Below are 25,602 nucleotides of genomic sequence, written 5' to 3' on the forward strand. Positions count from 1 at the left end.
ATGAAATTATTGAAAATAACTAAATTAGCTATTTTATGAAACTATGTATTTATATATGTATTCATATAACCATGTATTCACACTTTTATTATGCAAATATAACATAACTAGCATAAAATGTGTTATAATATTTACACAATTATAAAGATGAAGGTCTATAAATTCACTATCATATGTTAGCCATTTAAATACACTAGTTAGTAATAATAGCTCACGTCTCTGGAATATTACCAAAGGCCAGACATTTTGATAAAAGGTATGATTATGCTCCTTTAGAACTGAGTACATTCATAAAAAAGCATAGAGAAAAAGGAGAAAGATGAAGACATAAGGGAGAAGGGACAGAAGGGAAGGAAGAGACACAGAGAGTGAGAAAAAAAGGAGGGAGGGAGAGAGACAGAGAGGATGGGAGAGAGAGAATTCATGTGGGAACCATAGAATGCATCCTTGAATATTCACAGGAATCAAACCTTTGTATAATTTAGGACTACAACTTACTTGAAAAGTAGAACATATGATGAGGGACCATAGAAAAGAATTAAGCAATTAGAAAATCTAGTTTGTGAGAAAGAACTATAGGAATTTAAGTTATTTTACCCAGAGAAGAAAACCTAAAGACAGAATTTAATAATTTATATGTGTATACTGTTTTGATGATTTGGGAAGTTTATATTTACAGCTTCCACAAAAATTGGGACAGAATAAAAATGAATTGATTTTGGAGCTTAGTTTAAAGTCTGTCTTGGAGGAACTTCCTGAGTAAGTCATCATGAATAATTAGAATTCAAGTATTTTTTCAACAAACATGGAGAACTGTCTATACTCCAGCTGTTCTATTATATGCATTTGGAATGTAGCAGAAATAAAACAGACAGTGTTTGTCCTTTGTATTGCTTACCTTTTCTAAGGAAAGCTATGGAAATTCTTTCTTTTGGAGAGAGACCTCTTCTCTAGTGACTTGACGTTGGTGTATTTCTGGAAACAGAAGGATGGATTGGATGATTATTAAAGGTCGGAAGTGAATGTCATCACAGGGAAATCGGAATTGGCTTGTGACTCGTTGGGGTCACCTGCCCCACTTACAGTTTCTGGCATAAGAGTACAGGAGGCTGTTAGAGTCCTGAGATGGGGTATGGGCAGCTAAGCAGCGCTAGTTGTTCAGATGCTACGCCCAGATTGGTTGGTCATAATGGACCTTTGCTGTCTTCCCACTGGAAGATCCTTCTCCCAGTTCCCATAGTAGTGCTTAACAAACCATACCAAAACTTAGTGATTTAGAAAAGCAACAATCTCTTATTTTCCATGATGTGTATGTTTTTCAGGCAGTAATGCTTTATTCCCTGGCGCTGGCTGAAAGATCCAAAATGGCCTTGCTCAAATGGCTTGTTGGCGCTAGCGGCCAGCAGGAATCTCTGATGGGGTTGCTGGCAAAATCTCTCTCCCCTGCGGTGCCTACACCTGACTCACTTGGGCTTCTTGGCAGCGTGGCCATGGGTTGAGGGAGGGAGCATTGCAAGAAGCAAAGGAAGACACTGCAGATCTCTTCAGGCTCAACTTCAGAGTTATCCCTCCATGTTCTGCTGGTCAAAATAAGTCTACAGGGTCCCTTCCAATATAAGGGGAGAAGAAATAGACCCCACCCCTTGATGGGAGGAGTGGCAAAAAAGGTGTTGCCATCTTTAATTTACCACAGTGCCTCTGAAGTTAAACTGAACCTTCCAACAGCAGATAAGTGCCAAACAGAATATTTCTATCTTATCCTTTCCCTGAAACCTGACTCACCTAACAAGTCACACAGGATGTCTTTGGTGCTCAGTGTTAAAGATAAATTTAGCCCTATTTCTGTGTTTTCTGCAGCATTAGGCATTGTTGGCCAGTCCCTACTTTTAGAAGTGTTCTCATCCATTGGCACCTGTCACATCACATCCCTTGTCTTCTTCTTAGCTTCAGTCAGTGTTCTTTTACATTTCTTTTTCTTCTTTTATTTACACTTAAATACTAGTTCTTGCCCCAGCTACCTTTCTTTGTACTACACTCTCTCCTTAATTAATCATAGCCACTCCCATGTCTTTATTTACCACCTATTGGTTTATGCTCCCAGATTTATATGTCAGTCTAATCTACACCTACCTCCTAAGCTCTGCATCTGAATGTGCAAGGGCACATCTCTATTTGGATGTCCCATAGGCACCTGAAGTCGGTCAGACTTTAATTATAGACAGTAGAACCATTTAAGCAGAAAAGCAGAAAGCTAAAGAACAGATCCTAGGCTCATCCTCCAGGACTGACCACCAAGAGACTCTGTCACTCCTCCCCCACACCCAGAGGCCACCTTCCAAAGTGAGATATGTCGCCCTTCAGGCTCTGGAACTGCACTGGCTCTGCTACAGCCCACACCAGCAAAACAGAGCCTCACTTACTTGTTTTGACTTCAAGTCTTATGCTTGTGCACACGGCTGCTGGAACTCTCTAGCTGCAGGAGAGTTTTACACCCTCTGTAATACAGAAAGGTGCACAAGAAAGAAGTCTGAAAAAATGTCGAGCAAGCTAAAGCAGAATATCTTAGCATGGCTAAAATTGAGTGATCATTTTCCCACATACTCCACACCCATGATAAGACTATGGTACCACTGTCTACCCAGTTACCCAACTGAAATATGTGGGAGTCATCCTCGGTTTCCTCAATTTCTCTTTTCCCCACGCCTTGTGACTCACAAACACACGCACACACCTACACAACCTTTGTCATCAAAATCCTGTTGCTCTTACTTCCATAATATCTTTCAACTCCATCCAGTCTCTCCATAATTTCTGTCACCACTTTTGTGCATCCAGTCATAGCTTCAACAGAGTCCTAACTGGGTGCCCAGGTCCAGTGCTTCCCACTCTTATTCAGAATACAAAGCACCAAGAGCAATATTTCTAGCACTGATGTGATTAAGCCACTCTCCACCTTAAAAAGTGTACAGATTCCTCATTCTCCGTAGGATAAGGATAGAATTTATAGACATATATGGCTATTTATCTTTCATTATCATTGTGCCAAATCACCGCGCCCTTACACATTTGCACCCTTACTTCCCAGCCATACTGAATTACTTGCAGTTCTACAAGAGCCCCAAACTCTCATTTCTAAGCCATTGTACCTGCTCCGTTTCTATTTGCAAATGCCTCCACCATAATCCTCACTTTCCCTCCGTCCTTATGTCCAGCTGGCTAATTTGTACTCGTCCTTTATAAGTCAGCTTGAGTACTACCGCCTTTGAATTGTTTTCCAGAGTGTCACCACTGCAACGAGTGGCTCACTGTGGACAGGTGCTCTATTCATTGCTTAATGCCCAAAACCAAGCCCAGAGGCTTCCACGTTCTGCGCATTAGGAAATGTGCTGAGGGTGGAGGGAAGAGGCTGTATTTTCTGAAGTTAGACGCAAGAGGGCAACAAATACCTTCTCTAGACTCGTTTTGCAGTTCCGTGCCTTTTCCCACATTCCATTTAGTATTCCAATGAATGCAGTTCATGTATTGAGCTATGCCTGAAAGGACGGAAGATTCCTGATGACACAACTATATACTTCATTTATATTCTGGTTGCCTTCTGAATGCTAGGCACTTCACCAAATTCTGGTAGTTTAAAAAGATGAATCAGTCATAGTTCCTACATTCAAGGGATTAAGACTTTAGTGGGGAAGAGAAGTGATTCTGAAATTTTTTCCCTGACATATAAAGAAACAAGAAAATTTAACCCATTTTCTTCAGTAGCAATGGCTGAAGATGGTAGAAAGGTTATCTCCTGGGTGCAAGTAAGATAAACACACAGACTCCCATAAGTGACCTGTTTGAAAAGCATGATCACTACCAACCCAGCCAATTGCATACCCCAAGTGATTCTAGGGTAGCTGGAGAAGCATGCACCATCTTAATTTAAGACCATTGCTTAAAAAAAATTTTTTTTAAGTAGACTTTAGTTTTCAGAGCAGTTTTATGTTTACAGTGAAACTGAATAGAAAGTATACAGAAGTCCCATATACACCTGCCCCACAGACCCACATCATCCTCTACTATCAACACCTGTATCAGAGAGGTACATTTTTTACAATTAATAAACCTATTTTAATATAAACATCACTATCACTCAAAGCCCAAAGTTTACCTTATGGTTCACTCTTGCTGTTGTATATTCTATGGGTATTGATAAGTGTATATTGATGTGTCTTCTCCATTATAGTATCATACTAGTTTCACTGCCTTAAGAATATTCTATGCTCTGTCTATTCCTTTCTCCCTCCCTTCTGAGACCTGGCAACAACTGACTTTTTTTTTTTTAAACCTCAGAATCTGTCATTTTCCAGAATCTGTATGGTTGGAATTATATAGTATGTAGGCTATTCAGATTGGCTTTTTCATTTGGTAATATGCATTCAAGTAAGGTTCTTTATTGCGTGATAGCTCATTTTTCTTTAGTGCTGAGCAATATTCCATTGTCTGGATATAAAACAGTTTCATTATATGTTTACCTACTGAATGACATCTTTGTTGCTTCCAAGTTTGAGCAATTATGAATAAAGTTGCTGTGAGCATCTGTAAGCAGGCTTTTGTGTAGACATATTTTTCCTTTGGGTAAATACCAAGAAGCGCAATTGATAGATCATATGATAAGAGTATGTTTAGCTTTATAAGAAATCACCGGTCTTCTAAAGCAGCTGTAACCATTTTGCATTCCCACCAGCAATGAGTGAGTGTTCCTGTTGCTCAACATTCTTGCCATTGTTTCAATACATTTGTATCAGTGTTTTGGATTTAGCTGTTCTGATAGGTATGTGATACCTCCTCATTTTAAATTCACGTTTCTCTAGTGATGTGATGTGGAGCATTTTTTCATTTGCTTATTCGGTGTCTTGTATCTTTACTGGTAAGGTTTATGTTCAGATCTTTTGCCCATTTTTAAATTTGGTTGTCTGTTTTCTAAATTTTGAGTTGTGTATTTTGGATAACAATCCTTTATCAGCTGTGTATTTTGCAATATTGTCTCCCATTCTGTGGCTTGTCTTCTCATTCTCTTAACACTGTATTTTGCTGAACAGAAGTTTGGAATTTTAATGAAATCCAGCTTATCAATTATTTCTTTCAAGGATCGGGACTCTGGTGTTGCATCTGAAAAGTCATTGTCATACCCAGGTCATTGATGTTATCTTCCAGGAGTTTCATAGTTTCATGTTTTAGGTCTATGACACATTTTTAATTAATTTTTGAGAAAGGCATAAAGTCTGTGTCTACATTCATTTTTTTGCATGTGGATGTCTGTTGTTCCAGCACCATTTGTAAAAAAGACTGTCTTTGATCCATTCTGTTGCCTCTGCTCCTTTGTCAAAGATCAGTTGACTGTATTTATGTGGGTCTATCTCTGAGCTCTCGATTGTGTTCGTTTGATCTGTTTGCCTATTCTTTTGCCAATACCACACTGTCTCAATTACTGTAACTTTTCATTTAATTGAAGTCAGGTAGTGTCACCTCTCCAACTTTTCTCTTCTCCTTCAGTGTTGTGTTGGCTATTCTGAGTCTTTTGGAATATAAACCATATAAACTTTAGAATCAATGTATAAACCATATAAACTTTAGAATCCATAAAATAACTTGCTGGGTTTTTTGGGGGATTGCATTGAATCTATAGATCAAGTTGGCAAGAACAGACCTGTAACAGTATTGAGTCTGCCTAGCCACAAACACAGAATAGTTCTCACTTCTTTTTCATTACTTTTCTCAGGGTTTTGTGATTTTCCTCATATAAATAATAGCACGTATTTTCTCATTTATACATAAATATTTCATTTTATTGTGTGCTGTGACAAAGTGAGTAATACATATTGGGTCTCTACCACCCATCCCCCATTTCCTGGCACACAGTTCCTAAAACCCTTGGAATCTTAAGGGAACCAGTCATGTGATTAGATGGCCGGAACTTTCAGTCCTACCACCACCTCCAGGAATGGTAACTGCTGATGGGAATGATCTAATCAGTAACCCTCATGGAACGAAGCCTCAGTAGTAAACCCTGACCAAAAGGATTCCAAGAACTTCTGGGTTGGTACACACGTTCAAGTACTTATAGGGTGGTATCCCTGACATGGCATGGAAACTGCATACTCCCTCAATACCTTGCTATCTTTATCTCTTCCATTTGGCTGTTCCTGAGTTGTAGCTTTTTTAATAAATAGGAATAATAAGTAAAGCACTTTCCTGAATTCCACAAATTGTGGAACTCAAGGAGGGGATTGTGAGAACCCCTGATTTATAGCTGGCTGGTCAGAAGGATAGCAGGCAGGACTTGCAACTGATATCTGAGATGGGACAGTCTTGTGGGTCGAAGCCTTTAATGGTGGGATCTGCCACTAATTCCAGATAGAAAGTGTCAGAATTAAATTGAGTTGTAGGATGCCCAGCTGGTGTTTGGGAATTGGTCAGTGAAAAGAAGAGAAGGGATGAGAACTCAACAATCCAAGCAGGTTTATTGCTGAACCTGAGAGGGACCCCTCTGTCTGGCCAGCAGAACAAGGGGTCTTTAAAAGGTCAAGAGGCTTTTTATGGCCAGGGTTTTGGGCGGGCTCTTTGAGGGGAGAGGTCAGGGGAAAGATGGGCTTGTGGCTTGCTGACGTGTCCTCTGGAGCCTTGTAGCCTAGGTAAGACGACACCTAGGTCTCTCTGAGATGGTGGATGGGCTTATTCAAAAGGTGGTACTCAGGTCCGGATTCTGTCAGTCAGTGTAGGGAAAAAAATCCCTCAGGTTTGGTGTCAAAAGCACTGTGAGTTGAAAGGAAACAGAAGTTATCTTTTAAGGTGCTGATGCAAATTGTATTTTACATTAGTGTAAAAAGATATAGGATGCTGAAAACATATGATGTATAAAACATGCACAATGTTTTTTATTAAGGTATCATTGACATACACTCTTATGAAGGTTTCCATGAAAAACATTGTGGTTAATACATTCACCCATATTATCAAGTCCCCCCATACTCCATTGAAGTCACTGTTCATCAGTGTAGTAAGATCATGCAGAATGTTTTTAACTTCAAATTCCACTTGTTCATTGTTGCTATATAGGGAAGTGATAGAATTTTGTATAATAACTGTATTTTGCAACCTTTCTGAAACCCCTTATTAGTTCCAGGTTTTTTGGGGATCAGTTCTTTCAGATTTTCTATATAGATGACCATGTCATCTGCAAACAAAGACAGTTTTATTTCTTCTTTCTCAATCTGTACAAGTCTTTTTTTATCTTATTGCATTAGCTAGACTTCCAGTATGATACTGAAAAGCAGTGGTGAGGGCATGCATGCCTTGTTCATAATCATAGTGAGAAAGTTTCTAGTATCTCACTATTAAGAGTGATGTTAGCTTTAAAATTTTTGTAGTTTTTCTTTATTAAGATGAGGAAGGTCCCCTATATTCCTAGCTTGCTGAGAGTCTTTTTTTTTTAATCATGAATCAGTGTTGGATCTTCATTAGCTGCTTTTTCTGAGACTATTGGTATAATCATGTGACTTTTCTTCTTTAACCATGTTGATAGTATGGAATTTCATTCATTAATTTTTGACTGTTGAATCAGCCTTGCATTATCTAGGTCAAATCCCACTTGGACATACGTATGTTTTTTTTTTTAACTTTTTTTTTTATAGAGGTACATACAATAAAATGCACAAATCTTAGTGTATAGCACTTAGTGTATGGAAACTGCATACTCCCTCAATACCTTGCTATCTGTACCTCTTCCATTTGGCTGTTCCTGAGTTGTAGCTTTTTAAATAAATAGGAATAATAAGTAAATCACTTTCCTGAATTCCACAAATTGTGGAACTCAAGGAGGGGTCCACGTGTAGGGGAAATATGCATGGCAGTACATATTTCTTCAGGTAAATTCCCAGAAGTGGAATTACTGGGTCATATATATATATATATTTTTTGTAGATAATTATTTTTTATTGAAGGGTAGTTGACACACAGTATTACATTACATTAGTTTCAGGTGTACAACATAGTGATTCAACATTTATATACATGACAATTCTAGGTACCAGCTATCACCCTACCAAGCTGTTACAATATCTTGACTATATTCCTTATGCTATACATTACATCCCGGTTACTTATTTATTTTACCATTGGAAGTGTGTACTTTTTTTTTTTTTTTTGTGAGGGCATCTCTCATATTTATTGATCAAATGGTTGTTAACAACAATAAAATTCTGTATAGGGGAGTCAATGCTCAATGCACAATCATTAATCCACCCCAAGCCTAATTTTCGTCAGTCTCCAATCTTCTGATGCATAACGAACAAGTTCTTACATGGAGTTGCCTGTGGGTTTATTATGTGAGGTACTTGCCCTCTATACCCATTGTGTTGAGCGTTTCTATCATGAATGGATGCTGAATCTTGTCAAATGCTTCTTCAGCATCTATGAAGATGATCCTATAGTTTTTGTCCTTCTTTTTGTTGATGTGGTGGATGATGTTGATGGATTTTCTAATATTGTGCCATCCTTGCATTCCTAGAATAAATCCTACTTGATCATGGTGTATGATTTTTTTGATATATTCTTGAATTCAGTTTGCTAATATTTTGTTGAGTATTTTTGCATCTATGTTCATCAGGGATATTGGTCAGCAATTTTCTTTTTTTGTGGTGTCTTTGCCTGGTTTTGGTATTAGAGTGATTTCTGGCTTCATAGAATGAGTTTGGAAGTATTCCCTCCTCTTATACTTTTGGAAAACTTTAAGGAGGATGGGTATTAGGCCTTCATTAAATGTTTGGTAAAATTCAGCTGTGAAGTCATCTGGCCCAGGAGTTTTGTTCTTAGGTAGTTTTTGATAGCCAATTCAATTTATTTGCTGGTAATTAGTGTGTTCAGAATTTCTGTTTCTTTCTGGGTCAGCCTTGGAAGGTTATGTTTTCTGGAAAGTTGTCCATTTCTTCTAGCTTATCCAATTTGTTAGCATATAATTTTCCATAGTATCCTCTAATAAATTGAATTTTGTGTTGTCCATAATGATTTTTCCTTTCTCATTTATAATTCTGCTTATGTGTGTAGACTCTCTTTTTTTCTTAAATAGCCTGGCTAGGGGTTTATCTATTTTGTTTATTTTCTCGAAGAACCAGCTCCTGCTTTCATTGACTCTCTCTAATGTTTTACTCTTCTTGATTTTATTTATTTCTGCTCTAATCCTTATTATGTCCCTCCTTCTACTGACTACAGGCCTCATTTGTTCTTCTTTTTCTAGTTTCATTAATTGTTGAGTTTAGACTGTTCATATAGGATTGTTCTTCTTCCCTGATGTAGGCGTGTATTTCAATATACTTCCCTCTTAGCACGGCTTTCATTGTGTCCCACAGATTTTGTGGTGTTGAATTATTATTGTCATTTTTCTCCATATATTGCTTGATCTCTGTTTTTATTTGGTCATTGATTCATTGGTTATTTAGGAGCATGTTGTTAAGCTTTCATGCGTTTGTGGGCTTTTCCATTTCCTTTGCACAATTTATTTCTAGTTTCATACCTTTGTGGTCTGAGAAACTGATTGGTACAATTTCAATCTTTTTAAATATATTTAGACTCTTTTTGTGACCTAGTATATGATCTAATCTTGAAAATCTTCCATGTGCACTTGAGAAGAATGTGTATCCTGCTGCTTTTGGGTGGAGAGTTTGGTAGATGTCTATCAGGTCCATCTGTTCTAGTGTGTTGTTCAATGTCTCTGTCTCCTTACTTATTTTCTGTCTGGTTGATCTGTCTTTGGAGGGAGTGGAGTGTTGAAGTCTCATAGAATGAATGCATTGCATTCTGTTTCCCCTTTTAATTCTGTTAGTATTTGATTCACATATGTAGGTGCTCCTGTGTTGGGTGCATAGATATTTATAATGGTTATATCCTCTTGTTGGATTGAGCCCTTTATCATTATGTAATGTCTGTCTTTGTCTCTTGTGACTTTCTTTGTTTAAAAGTCTATTTTGTGTGATACAAGTACTGCAACTCCTGCTTTTTCTCCCTATTAGTTGCATGAAATATTTTTCCATCCTTTCACTTTTAGTCTGTGTATGTCTTTGGGTTTGAAGTCAGTCTCTTGTAGGCAGCATATAGATGGGTCTTGATTTTTTATCCATCCAGTGACTCTGTGTCTTTTGATTGGTGCATTCAGACCATTTACATTAAGGGTGATTATCGATAGGTATGTACTTATTGCCATTTCAGGCTTTAGATTCGTGGTTACTGAAGGTTCAAGGGTAACTTCTTTACTATCTAAGAGTCTAACTTAACTCACTTAGTGTGCTATTACAAACACAATCTAAAGGTTCTTTTTCTTTTTCCCTCCTTTTCTTCCTCCTTCATTCTTTATATATTAGGTATCATATTCTGTACTCTTTGTCTATCTCTTTTTATTACCTCTGGTGACAGATTTTTAACCTTAGGAATGCTTCCGTCTATAGTAGTGCCTCCAAAATACACTGTAGAGATGGTTTGTGGGAGGTAATTTCTCTCAGCTTTTGCTTATCTGGAAATTATTTAATCCCTCCTTCAAATTTAAGGGATAATATTGCTGTATAACATTTTCCTGGTTCAAAGCCCTTCTGTTTCATTGCATTAAATATTATCATGCCACTCCCTTCTCTCCTGTATGGTTTCTGCTGAGAAGTCTGATGATAGCCTGATGGGTTTTCCTTTTAATAGTCTGTCCTTATCCTTGATCTTTGCCATTTTAATTAGTATATGTATTGGTGTTGTCCTCCTTGGGTCCCTTGTGTTGGGAGATGTGTGCACCTCCATAGCCTGAGAGACTATCTCCTTCCCCAGATTGGGGAAGTTTTCAGTAATTATTTCCTCAAAGACACTTTCTATCCCTTTTTCTCTCTCTTCTTCTGGTACCCCTATAAGACAAATATTGTTCCATTTGGATTGGTCACAAAGTTCTCTCAATATTCTTTCATTCCTAGGGATCCTTTTTTCTCTTTGTGCCTCAGCTTCTTTGTATTCTTCTTCTGTAATTTCTATTTCATTTATCATCTCCTCACTGTAGCTAATCTCCTTTTAATACCCTCCATTGTGTTCCTCAGTGATTGGATCTCCATCCTAAATTCGCTCCTGAGTTCTTGAATATTTTTCTGTACCTCCAGTAGCATGTTTATTATTTTTATTTGGAAATCTATTTCAGGAAGATTTATTAATTCAATCTTGCTGAATTCTTTTTCTGGTGTTCAGATTTTGCTTTGAACCAGGTTCCTTTGACATTTCATATTTGTATGTGGCACCCTATACTGCCAAGAAGCTCTATTCTCTGGAGCTGCTCAGCCCCTGGAGTGATGTTGGGGGTTACAGGGGAGTGGTGCTGGTTCCTGGGGGTAGGAAAGAGCTCTTTCCTGCTTCCCAGCTGCTATGCCTGTCTGCACTGCCAGAACCAGTGGGCTGAACACACAGGTATAAGCCTCTCTGCTTTGTGTTTCTAGCTGCCGTAGGCAGGGCTTCCCTCTGGCTGGCCTGATGCCAGGGAAGGGGCTGCCAGTTTGTGAGCCAGGTTCGGGCTAGCTGGCAGGAAGGTACAGTAGGCTGCATATCATGGTGTGGGGCTTTGGAGCTGTGTAGCCAGCCAGGAGGATGGATTTCCTGAAGATCTTTTAAGTTCCCAACCTGCTGGGCAGAGTGCACCTGGACAATTTTGTCTACATGTCCTTTCTCTTGAGCAGTAAGTTCTTTGCAGTCTTTGCCCCTTTAGCAGCCCTCTTGCTTTTAGGAAGTCTCTTAAACTGCCCTCCCAGATCAGCTGGATATGAATCCCTGTTTTCCACAAGGAGCTGGAATCTCAGTCTCTCCAGGTATTCCATCTGTCTTAGCTTTCCACCCAACTAATCACCAGAGCACCATGCAATGTAAGTTCGTGCTCCCAGAGCAGATCTCCAGAGCTAGGTATCAGCAGTCCGTGGCCTCCACTCCCTCCGCACTCTGTTTCTCTTCCTCCCACCGGTGAGCTGGGGTAGGGGAAGGGCTTGAGTCCCACTGGATCAATCCTTTGGTATGTTACTGTTCCGTGAAGTCTGCTCTTTTCTCCAGGTGTATGCAGTCTGGCACAGCCTTCTTCCCTGTTGCTCTTTCAGGATTTTTTGTATTAGTTATATGTTCGTATTATATGTGGTTTTAGGAGGAGGTTTCTATCTCACCTCTCATGCTGCCATCTTTAATCCTAAATTTGAATTTCAAATAAACAACAAATAAATTTTTAGTACATCTCAAATAATTTGATATTTGGGACAAGTCACCTGCAGTTTTCACTGAAAATCAAATGTACTTTCTTTACATGCATCACTAAATTCTTTCACATTAGTAGTTTAAACCTCTCTTGTGGCAGATAAATGTGATGGTCATCTACTTTGTCTTTTTAGGAAATTTCAAAGTATGTATAATCTCATCAGGACATTATTCTCTTTATTGCTAGTTCTATTAACCTTTTCCTAGAATCCTCTGTCCTACATCTAGAGTCACCTCAGTAACATATTGGGTAATAAAAAGCTTGAGAAACTGTTATAACTAATCTGTTATGATTTTTTTGTTTCTTGAGGTGTAGTTGGCATGCACTATTATATTGGTTTCAGGTATAAAACAGTGATTCAACAATTATATACATTACAAAATGCTTACCATAAGCGTAGTCAACAATTGTTACAATTAAATGCCATATTTTATCATTGTTCTTTGTTTCCCTTTTTATTTTTACACCTTCTCCTCCATTTTCTCCCTTTTACTCTCTTCTCTCTTTCCTTCTGAGGTCTGTGTCTGTGCTTTTGTCCAAGTTGTCTTCATTGAAATTCCTACCAGGGCTTTCTCTCTTTCCCTTCCTTCTCTTCTTTCTGTTATCTTTCTCCTCTAATCCTCTGTCCTACATCTAGAGTGACCTCAGTAACTTATTGGGTAATAAAAAGCTTGAGAAACTGTTATAACTAATCTGTCATGACTTTTTTGTTTCTTGAGGTATAGTTGGCATGCACTATTATATTGGTTTCAGGTATAAAACAGTGATTCAACAATTATATACATTACAAAATGCTTACCATAAGCGTAGTCAACAATTGTTACAATTAAATGCCATATTTTATCATTGTTCTTTGTTTCCCTTTTTATTTTTACACCTCCTCCATTTTCTCCCTTTTACTCTCTTCTCTCTTTCCTTCTGAGGTCTGTGTCTGTGCTTTTGTCCAAGTTGTCTTCATTGAAATTCCTACCAGGGCTTTCTCTCTTTCCTTTCCTTCTCTTCTTTCTGTTATCTTTCTCCTCTTTTTAACTTCCTCCCTGCCTTCCCCCCAAGCCTTTCATGTTAAAATTAAAATCTGTAGAAATAAGTTAGGGCACTGGGGAGCAGCCTGCGGTACTGTGTTCCAGAAGGGGATTCTGTTCTGACAGCCCTTTTGCTGGAGCAAGTTCCCAGTCAGGGGGAAAGAGCTTTAAGAAACAATTGCTTCGCCTGAAGATCTGTTGGGAGGGTGATGGATGGCACTGCAGTTACGACTTGGAGAACTGCAGGAAAAGGAGGGGAGTCATTGCTAGGCAGCGTGAGGGAGGAGGTGGCTGGGAGAATGAGCCAGTCAGGAAGAGCTTTTGAAAGGGGTGGGGGAATGCACTGCCTGTGTCTGCTGCCTGCAGGACCTTTCTGGAGATATTGTGTCTTTGTGAGCTGACTTCAGAGGCCATGTGCACACAGAATGTATGCCAATGTATGTGTTGTTTATTTCAGATCATGGGTCTGTGTGAACTGCTGACTCCAAGAACCGGGAATGTATTGTTGAAAGGATTTTGCAGTCAGAGTGCTTGTTTGTGGTTCTGTGGTATGTGTAACTGACTTTTTGCCAAATGCACTGTTCTGATTCCAGCTCTGAGAGTTTAGTGGAAGTCTGGCTGACTAAGCCAAGACACAACAAACTGAGAAGGAAATATGGGGCAACATGAGATGGAAAAAAGAAGCTGTTGCAACAAGAGAAAAGAAAGAGGAGATTTGGAGAAAGGGGAATGAGAAAACAGAAGATAAAAAATAGAAATCCCTTCCTTAGAAAAGGAAGAAATTTGAGACAAGGGAAAGAGAAGCAACATTCTTTCAGATGTAGGAACTATATACTCCTAGTTCTTCTGGTATCTTCGTGATGTTTCCTAGTTTTTCTCCCTTATTTCTTTCTGGACATAGTTTATCTTGACATGTATATTACAGGTATATTTTGGTGACATGTACAGCAGGGAATATTTAAGAACTTAATAATTATCCAGAAAGGAGCATTAACAGTTCTTGGATGAGAAAAAAAAAGAGGGTTTTTTTTTTTTTGCTTACTGTTAGGCAAGAAAGCTATTGGACATAGTGGAAAGACATTCAGTTTTGATCAGAGGTTAATTGAACAGGATTCATTATTTTTTTGGTGATTAAAATAATATGTGAAGTGCGTGGTGTATTTCAAAAACAGGGGTGTTGAAATATACTCCATCTCCACGTTCCAAAGACGTTATTGTTATTACTATGATTATTAACAAAATTTAACAGGGACTGCTAATACCTAGAATGAGATATTTAACTCAGTCATGAGAACTTCTAGATCTAGACAAATAAACACAGAGGCAGCATAACTTTGAACTTGGATATGGGCTGGGGAGGGAAGTCTTAGCTGGGAGCATCCCAGTTTTGCTTTGTTGCTAAAACACTACCTACATATTTTTGATGATTTTCACATTGCAACCATTTTGATATTTTTCTCAGCTCTTTACTCATGCCACGTTTTATCCAAAGAAATTAGAAATTATTGTATTCCCAATACCATTTGTTAATATGCCTTTTGTTTCATTCAGCTATTTTTACTTCTTCCTTTCTTTCTTTTTTTTTAAATATCTGACTTTCTCCTTTGTTATTTCTTCCTCTCCTTCATGTTTCCCAAGATTTGGTTAAAATTCTCTTTTACTTCTTTCCACTCCACTCTCTCCTTTATCGAATAATTATTTTTCATGCTTGTTCTTTCTCCTCATTCCTTTCTCTGGTGTCTTTGTCTCCAGCAGAGGGGGTCTGCTGGTAATGGGAGATAGGGAATGTGGCCTGGGAGAATGCAGGCTGGGAGGTGGGGGAGGAAGTGGTGCTTCAGCTGTTTCTGCAATCAGCCTATAAAAGGCTGACTGAAGCCTGCCTCTGCAAATTCCTCCTCTCTGCTCCCACAGTTCTCACCCTCAACGGCTCTCTCCACTTCCCAACCGTAAATTCCACCTCCATTGCTCCCCACCCCATTTCTTTGGTGATGTCACTTTCTGCCCGCTGTGACTGCCAGGGACACTGACCTACTTTTGCCCTATTAGGGGCTACATCTTGATTTCTCTGCTAAACCCTGAATTTCTGCTAAATCCTCTTTGCCCCAGTGTATTAGTGGGTCCCTTTTTAAACCTCAAAACACTTCACAATCTTCCACAAGATAGTAGTTTTATTTTTAGTATCTGAAGTTTGAGAAAAAGCATAATTATAAAAAGCTTCTGTGACTTTAGCAAATTCGTTGATGACTAAAATGGATTTGTACTTAGTCAAAACTGAATATATATTTGGGGAATCACACATTACTAACAATATTTTGTTGAATATAGGTTTATGTATTTTTATAGGTACACATTTATGCTTCGTTAATGTATTCTCAGATCCTTTGTGATAAATTCTAATATATATGTACCATTATTTTCCAAATGTTTGTGTATGATGTTAGAGACATATGCCAAAACAGCAGGTACTGATATCTAAATAAAACCTTACATACAGTCATCCCTCCTTATCTGCGGAGCATATGTTTCAAGACCCCAGATGCCAGAAATCTCAGATAGTGAACCCTAATATAGCTTTTCCCTATACGTTCAGATAAAGTTAACTTATAAATTAGGCACAGTAAGAAATTGACAACAATAACTAATAATAAAGTAGAACAATTAAGCAAAATACTTTAATAAGGTTAGGTGAATGTGGTCTCCCTCTCAAAATATTTTACTATTCTACATTTGCCCTTCTTGTGATGATGTGAAATGATAAAATGCCTACGTGATGAGATGAAGTGAGGTGAATGACACAGGCTTCATCACTTAGCCTTAGGCTATTAATCTTCTGACCATGTATCAACAGGAGGATCATCTGCTTCCAGGCAGCAGTTGACTAGTTGACTGTGGGTAACTAAGACAGTGGATACGGGAGGGCTACTGTACTAAGAAGTGGACAGAAACTTCCAAGAAAACCAGTTTTATAGTTTTTGGAGGGGTTATAAGAAGTGGTTAGGAGTATGTACTTTGATGCTTGGGTTCAAATCAGTTTTGTCACTTGCTGGCCGTGTGAGTTTGGACAAGTTACTCAACCTCTCTGTGCCTCAGTTTGTTCATTTGTAAAAAGTAGATAGATAAGCAAACCCAGAGGGTTATTAGGAGGATTAAACTGTTTAATATATGCAAAAGCTCTGAGAACATTCCATGTTCTAGACAGGTGTATTATGAGACTGGGGACAGATACATAACAATTTATGTTTCAAATACTTCTGTGATCACTTGCTTATGCCTGAAGTCTTCATTCACCATTTATTTACTAAGCAAAACAATATTATAGCTCCTATATTACAAATCTTCTACTTGTCTGCACCAGTTGTCCAGAAAAGCTCTGGGAAACAACAAGGATTGCATGCAACCTGTGTATCAGAGATTTGCCTAGTAATTTTGTTGTGTCACCCAACATTGATTTTTTTCCCTCATTTTTTCTTTCTTTCTCTTTACTGTCTCCTCTGACTTTCTACCATGCTGTTAAGACAAAACCCAAACTGAAAGGCACTGAGAGAGAAAAATCAGGAGGGTCGATGTGGGAATTCAAGTAGTTGATGGAAGAAATGTTAAATAGGAAAAGCAAGAAAAGTTTTTCAAAATCTAGTTGCATGACCAATATGGGTTTGAAAACCAACAGAGCAAAAATCATTTAAGAACAAAATGAAGAAATAGGGCAGATAAGAATTTGGACAGAATAGATATAAATTGCTCTGTTTCTTTGTACCAAGGATAAATACATGAGCTTAGACGAACTAACAGAGCTCTCTAGGCAAACCTTTTCAACATGCAGAAGGCAGCAAAGGGGACCAGGACCATTACGGTGTGTCACGTCTTAGGATGCTTCCAGAATTTGTTCATTCAATCTGTAAATGTTTTGTTAATCATTCAGGGTGCTGCTGCTGTCATAGATATGCAAAAGGTCCACATAACCCTTGTGTGGTTTGAATATAACCATTTCTGCAGTTGGAATGTCTACCAATTCATTCCTGTTTCCCCATACCAAATGGTAGGTTCTTCTACATTTGCTCATTCCATTCTCTTTTTTTCATTCTTCCCAGATTGATATACATTTAAGATACTCCAATGGACAGGGAATCAGGAGACTAGGAAATGGCTACCAAAGATTTTATCTCATTGCCTCAATTTTCTCTTCTGTTAGAGGGGACTAACAATAACTGTTCAACCTTACAAGGTTGTAAGGCTAAAATATTGAGTTCATAAATGTTGAGCTTTTTACAAATGGTTGCCTCTTTAAGACACTATTCTCAAACTTTCATGTGTCTAAGAATCACCTGGTATGTTTATTTAAAATCTAGATTTGTGGCTGCTTCATAAGCTGTTAAGCTTTGAGTTTGACTCAGAAAAATGCAGATACACAGGCTGATTCAGGTCAGGGGTGAGGGCCAAGGGATCTGCAATTTAAACAAGCATTCTAGGTTATTCCTGTGTAATGGAGGAAAAGAAATACTGCTAATAACCAGATACAATTAAAGAAGCAGGGGGAAACCCACGTCACTCCTCTTTCTAAGCCTTTTTTTGCTTTGCACCCTCCTTCCCTGATTCAGCCCATGTGTGGTTTTGCCTCCCTTTCTACACGCCATCCTCCTTTGTGTCTGGCATTGGCATTTTCTTACATAGTTAGAGAGGCAGGCACTCAGTTTAACGTGCAGAAATGGAATGGAGGAAAAGGAGGAGGGAGGGGAGGGATGTGGGTGGAGAAAGGTTAGATCAGTGTTCAGCTATTCTAACTGTGGACTGTTGTTGTCGGGCTGGTTCTAGCCGGCTGGCTCAGGGAGAGGAAGCAGTGGGGACAGCTAGATCCACTACAGCTGACACTGCTGTTCGTTATTTGCTAGTATAGGTTCTGACCTGACACCCACTACCTTTTCTCCAGCCACGTGAATTTTACAGTAATCACATTAGATTCCCCCAAAGAAGAACACTGTTTTAAGTACTGATAACAATCCTGGATTCATTCTTATTTACAATTCTCCACTTTACTATTTTGACGCCTTTAGTTTTCACCAAATCCCGGATTGTTTCCTTGTCTTTAAACCCAGAAGGAAAAGATTTGCACCAGATGGTGTGTATGTAGTATTTAAAGACTTTTGCTTGACGCGAACTCTAGATAATAATAGGTGAGTTAGCTTTTCTGGCTGCAGTAGATACACAACAGTGCAACACAAGTGGAATCAGAGGCATGGGGTTGGTTGGACCTGGGCAGCTTTGTTAGGGGAGATTGTTTTCAATCCACCCTCACTTTTTCCCCCTAGTATCTTCATATAGTTTGCCAAGAACTTTTAAAAATACTTCTGGCTGCAAATCCAGCTTTCATATTCTAACTAGTTAATCTGACTGATAATTAACTGAAATATCAAGATAAAGTAGTTAATTCTAACATCTCTGTCTAAATCATGGTCTTTGGCTTGTCTGCACATTAGAATTCCCTGGAGATCTTTACAAATTTTGTATCCTGGACCCAAAACTCAGACATTCTGATTTAATCCGTTTTTAAAACCTTTCCATTGATTTCTAACGTGTCTAGAAAGAAGCAAAAATCTGGAAGTATTTTTGGTTTAGGCAATGGATGCATTTCAGTTTTGTCTCAAAGATATTATAGTAGCAGGGATAGCCTCACACTCATAGAGACACACAGTATATATGTATAACTATTTGGACTCCTACTGCACATATCTAAACATTGCATAGCTTTGATACTTTACTATTTTCGTATCAGTTAGTCTTGTATAATAATATACCAGTATTTACTGAGCACTTACTATACAGGGGTTTATGTTTGAGTCACTTCATTAATCCTTATAACCTAATGAAGTAATTAACCTTCATTTTGTTGATAAGACTGGGGCTTACAGAGGTTAAGCAATAATCACATGCTGCTAGTAAATAAAGCAGGATTTCAAATCAGATTTATCTGATGCCAGAGATGCTAGGTTACTTATGTCTTCTCCAGGGATTCAACTGACTTCTACTGAAGAATATTAATTTACTGGTTAAAAATGAGTTTTATATGATTAAACCAAGACAAGCACTTAAAATACTTTTGAATACATACTGTTACCCAAAGGAGGTGTTGTGAGTTCATACATGTCTAAACATACCAACCATGGAAGCACAGACCGTGATTAAATCTAAGAAACTGAGCCTTTTTGTACCTTGCTTTCCCATTATGGAAATGCCAAAAATTATTTCTGCTCTCATTGCTTCATACAAAAATATGAAGTAATGATTTTGACCATTAATTTCCTAAGTATTGTCTTATATGATGACAGCCTGTTTAAAATAAGCCATATCATTGGCTTAAAAAAAAACACATAGTTTTGTTTTTGTTTTCTGGCAGTGTTGCTTAAATGAAAAGCAAAGCTGTTGTAAACATCATGAATTTCTTGTGAGTCTATACATGTCTAACTATATCAACCAGGAAAGCACAGGCTATGATTAAATCTAAGAAATTGAACCTTTTTGTACCTTGCTTTCTCATTATGGAAACGCTGAAAATAATTTCTGTTCTCATTGCTTCGTACAAAAATATGAACTAATGACTTCAACCATTAATTTCCTAAGTATTACCTTATATGATGACAGTCTATTTAAAATAAGCCTTATCATTGGCTTTAAAAACACACACACAAGTTTTTTCTTTTTGTTTTCTGGCTGTGTTGCTTAAATGAAAAGCAAAGATGTTGTAAAAATGAATTTCTTAGGATGTGTCTAGCATATAGTGACAGTACATTGAATGAAAGCTTTTTTTTTAAAAAAGACAAGTGGTGGGTAAATTAGAGAAATACTCCCTATCCGCAGTTTTACCAAAACAACCTGCTTTTTCTGGGTGATGCATGGTTGCTATGAGTTGGATTCCTTAACAGTGGGATTAAAGGATAAACTAGGTATTACTGATCCTCTGCAGAATAGGTCATGCACACTTCCCCTTTGTCAATTTCACTCTATCTTTTGTCACATTTTCATTGTGTTAATATCTCTGTGATCAAGCTTCTCTGATCACAAGATGGGTCTCTTTTGTCTCTACGGTAAATATACTCTGTTCCAGGAGACTGAATATCAGACTGGAAGTAAACAGCAACATTTTAGTTCTGTAGACTTTTCCTCCTTTCTTCTGAAAGTGTATCACACATCACACTCGTTCCAGTAAATGTGTTCTTTGTGAAAATAGTTCACTATCGTAGGTTACCCTCAGTGGCATAACATGTAACAGAAGTAATGCTTACCATAGCACTTGGTTTGTGTTGGTCATTAAGTCTTGTATACTTAACTCATTTACTCCTTATCACAACTCAATGACATAGGTGCCTTTTATAGTTCTTATAAAATATTTTTATAGTTAACATTTATAGTTGAGCAGACGAAGATGTACAGACGTTAAATTATTTCAGAAGATCAAATAGGTGAGTGGAACTAGAAATCCAATTCAGTCCAGAAATTAATCACTCTAGATGCTATGTCTCTTAAAGGACTCTGGGCAAAACAAACAAACAAAAACAGACCTAAAAGATTGGGAAAGGAGTCCTGAAAATAACTTGTTGCCTGAGGCGACTGAGGAGGGCATGTGACCTGCAAGAAGGCAAACTGGTTCAGGCATTATTGTTTCTCCCGTTTGGGATCTTGCGGTGGTAGTAAATGCGTAAAGTTACTTGGAAATAAATCTTCCGTGTCCAATAGCACAGTCGTCTGTTGCCTTTGGTTTTATTTTTCATGATCTAGAAACACTGTTAACAGAGTAGCAACGTAGTTGAACATATTCATACACTTAGCCTCCTTTGGACTCTAATTTTCATATAGAGCTTGGAAATTTACAAAATGGTCTTAAATATATTACCTCATTCTCAGAGCAGCCTTGGAATATAACTTATCTTTTCATAACAAAGCCTCGGAGGAAGTTAAGTGATTTGTCCAAGGTTTAGGCCGGTTTCTAAGGCAGGGCTGGCTGTAGCACACAACCCTGCCTAGATTTTTTAACCTGCTGAAAGCCCCGGGAATATATGATATAGTTTAACAATTTGCCTCACAATATATGGAGGCATTGTCTATAGTCCGTATACGGAGAAGGATAGGTCTTGGTGATCTTTGTTCCCAAATCTTTGAGACCCTGAGGGGAGAGCCCAGGCTTCGAGCGGCGTCTGGGCGGAGGCCGTTGGGAAGGCGGCGTGGCCGGCCGGCTGGGCGGGTGGAGGCCCCGAGGCGCGGACACGCCGACGGCACGCTGCGCGCCGGGGGCTCGCGCCGGGCCGGAGGAGGGAATGGGGGGGGGCGGCAGGGTGTGCAACGGAAGGAATAAACCATGCGGTTTCGAGCTGGAAACACACCTCACCCCCTCCCCAACCCCCACCCATTTCCCTTTCTCAGTGGGGACGGTTTGGGGGCGGATGGGGAAAGCGCGTCCTCGAAGCTCTCTCGCGCTCCCGTACTCCTCCCAGCGTGCGCGCTCTGCCGCCTCTCCTCAGCCCGAGGGGCCGGCGACGGCTGCGAGCGCGGAGGGTGAGCCCGGAGGGCGGGTCACGCCGCAGGTGGTAGACCCGCCAGGCCGGGCCCCGCTTCCGAGCCCTCCCCGGCTCCGCCGAGATGGGGGGCGGGGCCGGGGCGCGCGAGGGTCTTCCGCGCGCGCGCGCCGCACGCTCGCGCTCGGTCTAGGGTAGCGCGGGGCGGTCTCGGCCGGCGGCGCGCGCGCTGGGTGTGAGCGGGGATGCGCGCGCGCGCACGGTAGCCGAGCGAGGGAGCGAGGAGCGGCCGGGTGGGTGTGTGGGAGTGTGTGCGTGGGAGTGGGGAGAGGAAGAGCCGGGCCGACCGCGAGGCTCAGAAAGGGGGCGAGTGTGCCCGGGCGCCTGGCCTGGCGGTGGGACCCGCGGCGGCGGCGACGGCCGCAGAGAAAGGAGGCGGCTCCTGCCATCCCGACGCCCTCCCCTCCTCCTCAGACTTCCAGCCGCTCGGCGGCCCGCGTTCCCCTCAGAGGCCCTGGCCCAGCTCAGCTGGCTGCGAGGCGAGGGAGGAGCCGCCCGAGCCAGGTGAGCGGCCCGATCGCTGCCCCCGCCGCCGGAGGGGCGTGAGGCAGAGGCGCGCCCTTCCCCGACCCCCTTTCGCGGGCCCGGACGCGACTGAGCGCACCCGGGCTGGGCGAGGAGGCCGGTGGTCGCTGCGGGGCCGGGGACGGTGGCGCGCGAGTGTGCGGGGTGGGAGTCGCCCTGGCGGGTGCGTGAGCCGGAAGAACCGCTGCGAACGGCGACCTCAGCCGCGGAGTAGGGGCGCCCCGGTTGGGAGGGGGTGTGGTGACCCTGGGAGTGCTCGTTGGAGTAGAGCGTGCGTTGTGCTAACCTGTCCTGGAAAGTGGTGGTTCGTGCCGCCTCCGCTTCCATCAGACGAATTCCTGTGGTGTGACGGAGGGAAGAGGATGTGGTGCAGTTCCTATGTTGTTAATTCCACGTTTTCCTCGCTACGTGTGAATTGTGGAGTGTGACAGTCATTCCTCTTTCCTTTGACAGCCCTCTGAATAAGAATGGGGTGAGAAGATAATCGCTTGTCTTGTTTAATTTTAATTTTTTAAAAGCATTTGACCGTGATGCAAATCTTACCTCCCACCCACCCCCACCTTTAAAAAACCCAACATAAGGGACAATAATCTCAGGTTTACCCTAGTAATGAATCCTTATCTCTGATAGATTTGTAATTCCAGTATTTTATCCCATTTGTATTTATGCATAGAGATAGGGTGGTAATTCTGTTCTGTCAGTGGGGCTATTATACTGTGTTGAATGTAACTTCCATATAAAATCTTTGAATGTGCTGTTGTTTTCCCATTAATTACATAAATTGTTCCTACATCTTTGTGGAGTTGGGTTAAATTACAAATCTGTATGGAAATCATGTAGGCAGCCTAATAGGGAAGATTTTCCATTTTTGTGGGCTTGATGTATTTATTGTATTTATGGATGTTCTTAATTATTAACTAACCATTCAAATTTAATGTTAGGTAAATCATTTCACAACATTGTGTAGTTTAAATGTCATCTTTTCTGTGTGTGTGTGTTTTTTTTTTTTTTTTCTTAAACAATTCATTGTCAAATACTTTAAAGCTATTCATTGGGAATAATTGCACTGTCTGAAAGTCTGAAAGTGCAGGCATGGAGATAGAACATTTATTTTCTAACTTTTAGAATAAAAACCTCTAATTTTTAAAATTAACAGGGTTAAATTTCTTTTCCAGTGGTTACTGGGTGCTGTTTTAGTGCGTCAAAGGGGAGGCCTATTTTGTATTGAGGTACTCTTTTGTTTATTCCTTTTTATCTTGGTTAGTGCTGTTAATTTACTTCTTTTATGTCATAGATGCAGTTGTTAGTTTGGCAATGTGGCTGATGATGCTTCTCTCTCTGTCTCCCTTTTTTTCTCTCAGACTTGTCTTCTCTTAACCCGCACCAGGTGCTGGAGTCTGCTTGTTGGGAAGGGGGGCAGTCTGTGATTCTGAGAACAGAGAGCCCAGAAGGGGAACAGCAATAGTCACATACAGTTCTCCAAAGAGCCACTTTTCCGTTCTCACCTTTCCCCTTTCCCCCTGCAGGGGGAATGAGATGTATATTTAACCTTTAGACTTTTGGCTACCAGCTAAAATTCTACTTAGTTTCTTGTGGATTGCTTTTGAATTTTTTCTCATGTTTCATTAGAGTTCCTCTTGAATATGATAGCATTTGGAGGTTGAGGGGAGAGTGATAAGAAATTACCCTTTTCATTCGGTCCCCTTTTCCTCTCCAGAGGGAAATTACCAGCAACATCTTAAAAATCCTCTACCCATTCTCAGCTATATTGTGAAGAAACACAAGTGAACGCTTGTTTTCCTGTGGACCAGCGAACACCAGCCAAGCTTCAAGCATTGGTTTGTTGGGGCCCAGAAAGAAACATATCTTAAATCTCCCAATTCTTCCTTTCTCCAGGTTGTATCCACCTGGGATTTGCTACTGGGGTAAGTTACTAGATTGCTTTCTCGAAACTTCTCCCCTTTCTGTGAGCTGGGAGACTGAACACCATGAACCCTGGAAAGGCTTAGGGGAAGGGTACAGAGCAGACAGTTTGGGAAGTAAGCTTTTCTCTTCCTCTGGGGAGCAGGTGAGAGACCTAAACTGAGTTAATATGGATGGAGAAAGTGCTTCTATACCCACGAACGACAAATAAAGAGGGGGAGAAAACCAAACTAAGGAGAGGGTGAGTTTTACTGTAGGTTTGCTGACATCTGTTTTTGGGTGTACTTTAGTGATGTGGATTTGTAGACAGATTGTGGCAGGTTAGTTTAAGGAAGTGTTCTCTGCAAGTGGGATTAAGTTGTAAGCATAAGAGAAAGAGCCTTTAGAAATAAAATAGTAATTTTAAAATCTGAGGGTGTAGATTGGGATAGGAATAATGAGAAAAGTGTTATTTTTAAATGTTAGCTTTACTGGCATGTGCAGTTGTTTCAGCAGAGGTTGAGTAGGGGAGATTAGGTACAGATGTTGGGAAAATTGTCTCATTACTTGGGAATTTTGCTGCTTGTCATATTAAGAGTTGTTAAGAAATAATCTAGTAATTAAAAAAATAATATAGTACTTTCAAAAATATCTGTAGATACTGTATTTTAGATTCATGTGCCATGTGTATCTGTGAACATGTTAGGTTTGCAAAAAAAGACTGACTTCCTGGCTTCATAGTAACTAGTGTTATTTTCAGTGTTTTCTTTTCCAGTGTTTTTTTTTTTCCTTTCGAAATTGGCTTGGAGGACAAAAGCCACAGAGCCAGCCAGCTCTTCTCCCTTGGAGCCTGGTCTGCATGGAACCCATCTGCTTACATCTTTTTTCCTCCTCTTAACGAAATTTTTTTTTTTGTTACTCCTAACTTTAATTGTTAATGGAAGTAGTTATTTTAGGATCAGTTGTATAATGATGATAGACAGTAGCATTAGGTTTGGATTGTTTATTTTTTATGAGAAGTTGAAAAAATAAACTATGAATTTTTGACAGCTATTTTTAGATCTTACAGGGTGCTCATTTGCCTGGTATTTAATACTGAAAATAGCTATGTTTTTTGATACTCCCTTATGATTCAGTATAGCAAATTTCTATCAAATAACTCTAAACACTTAGGTTTTTTTCCTGTCATATGTGAATGTCCACTGGAGGTAACAGCAGGGAATAAAACCAGTTGGGATTCTGTTTTTATGGAGTTCATAGTCTGACTAATTTTGTTGATATCTTTACTTTCCATCTGTTAGTT

The 25,602-nt window shown here is 39.8% G+C and overlaps 1 protein-coding gene across 6 annotated transcripts in view; it reads left to right on the plus strand.

The window, feature by feature from the left end:
- Positions 1–25,602, plus strand: part of RIMKLB (ribosomal modification protein rimK like family member B) — a 156,598-nt gene that overhangs the window by 57,302 nt on the left and 73,694 nt on the right. For 2 of the 6 annotated variants that reach the window (XM_057492303.1, XM_057492302.1), the window contains exon 1: positions 21,818–22,376. The exons of 2 other annotated variants lie outside the window; for them this stretch is intronic. The gene's annotated coding sequence lies outside the window, so the exon portion shown is untranslated. Of the gene's footprint in view, positions 1–21,814; positions 22,377–24,293; positions 24,323–25,602 lie in introns of those variants that run through there. 2 more of the 6 variants (XM_057492304.1, XM_057492306.1) reach the window with 2 other exon arrangements.

Source organism: Manis pentadactyla, chromosome 14, assembly GCF_030020395.1.
Source record: "Manis pentadactyla isolate mManPen7 chromosome 14, mManPen7.hap1, whole genome shotgun sequence".
Taxonomy (NCBI): Eukaryota; Metazoa; Chordata; class Mammalia; order Pholidota; family Manidae; genus Manis; species Manis pentadactyla.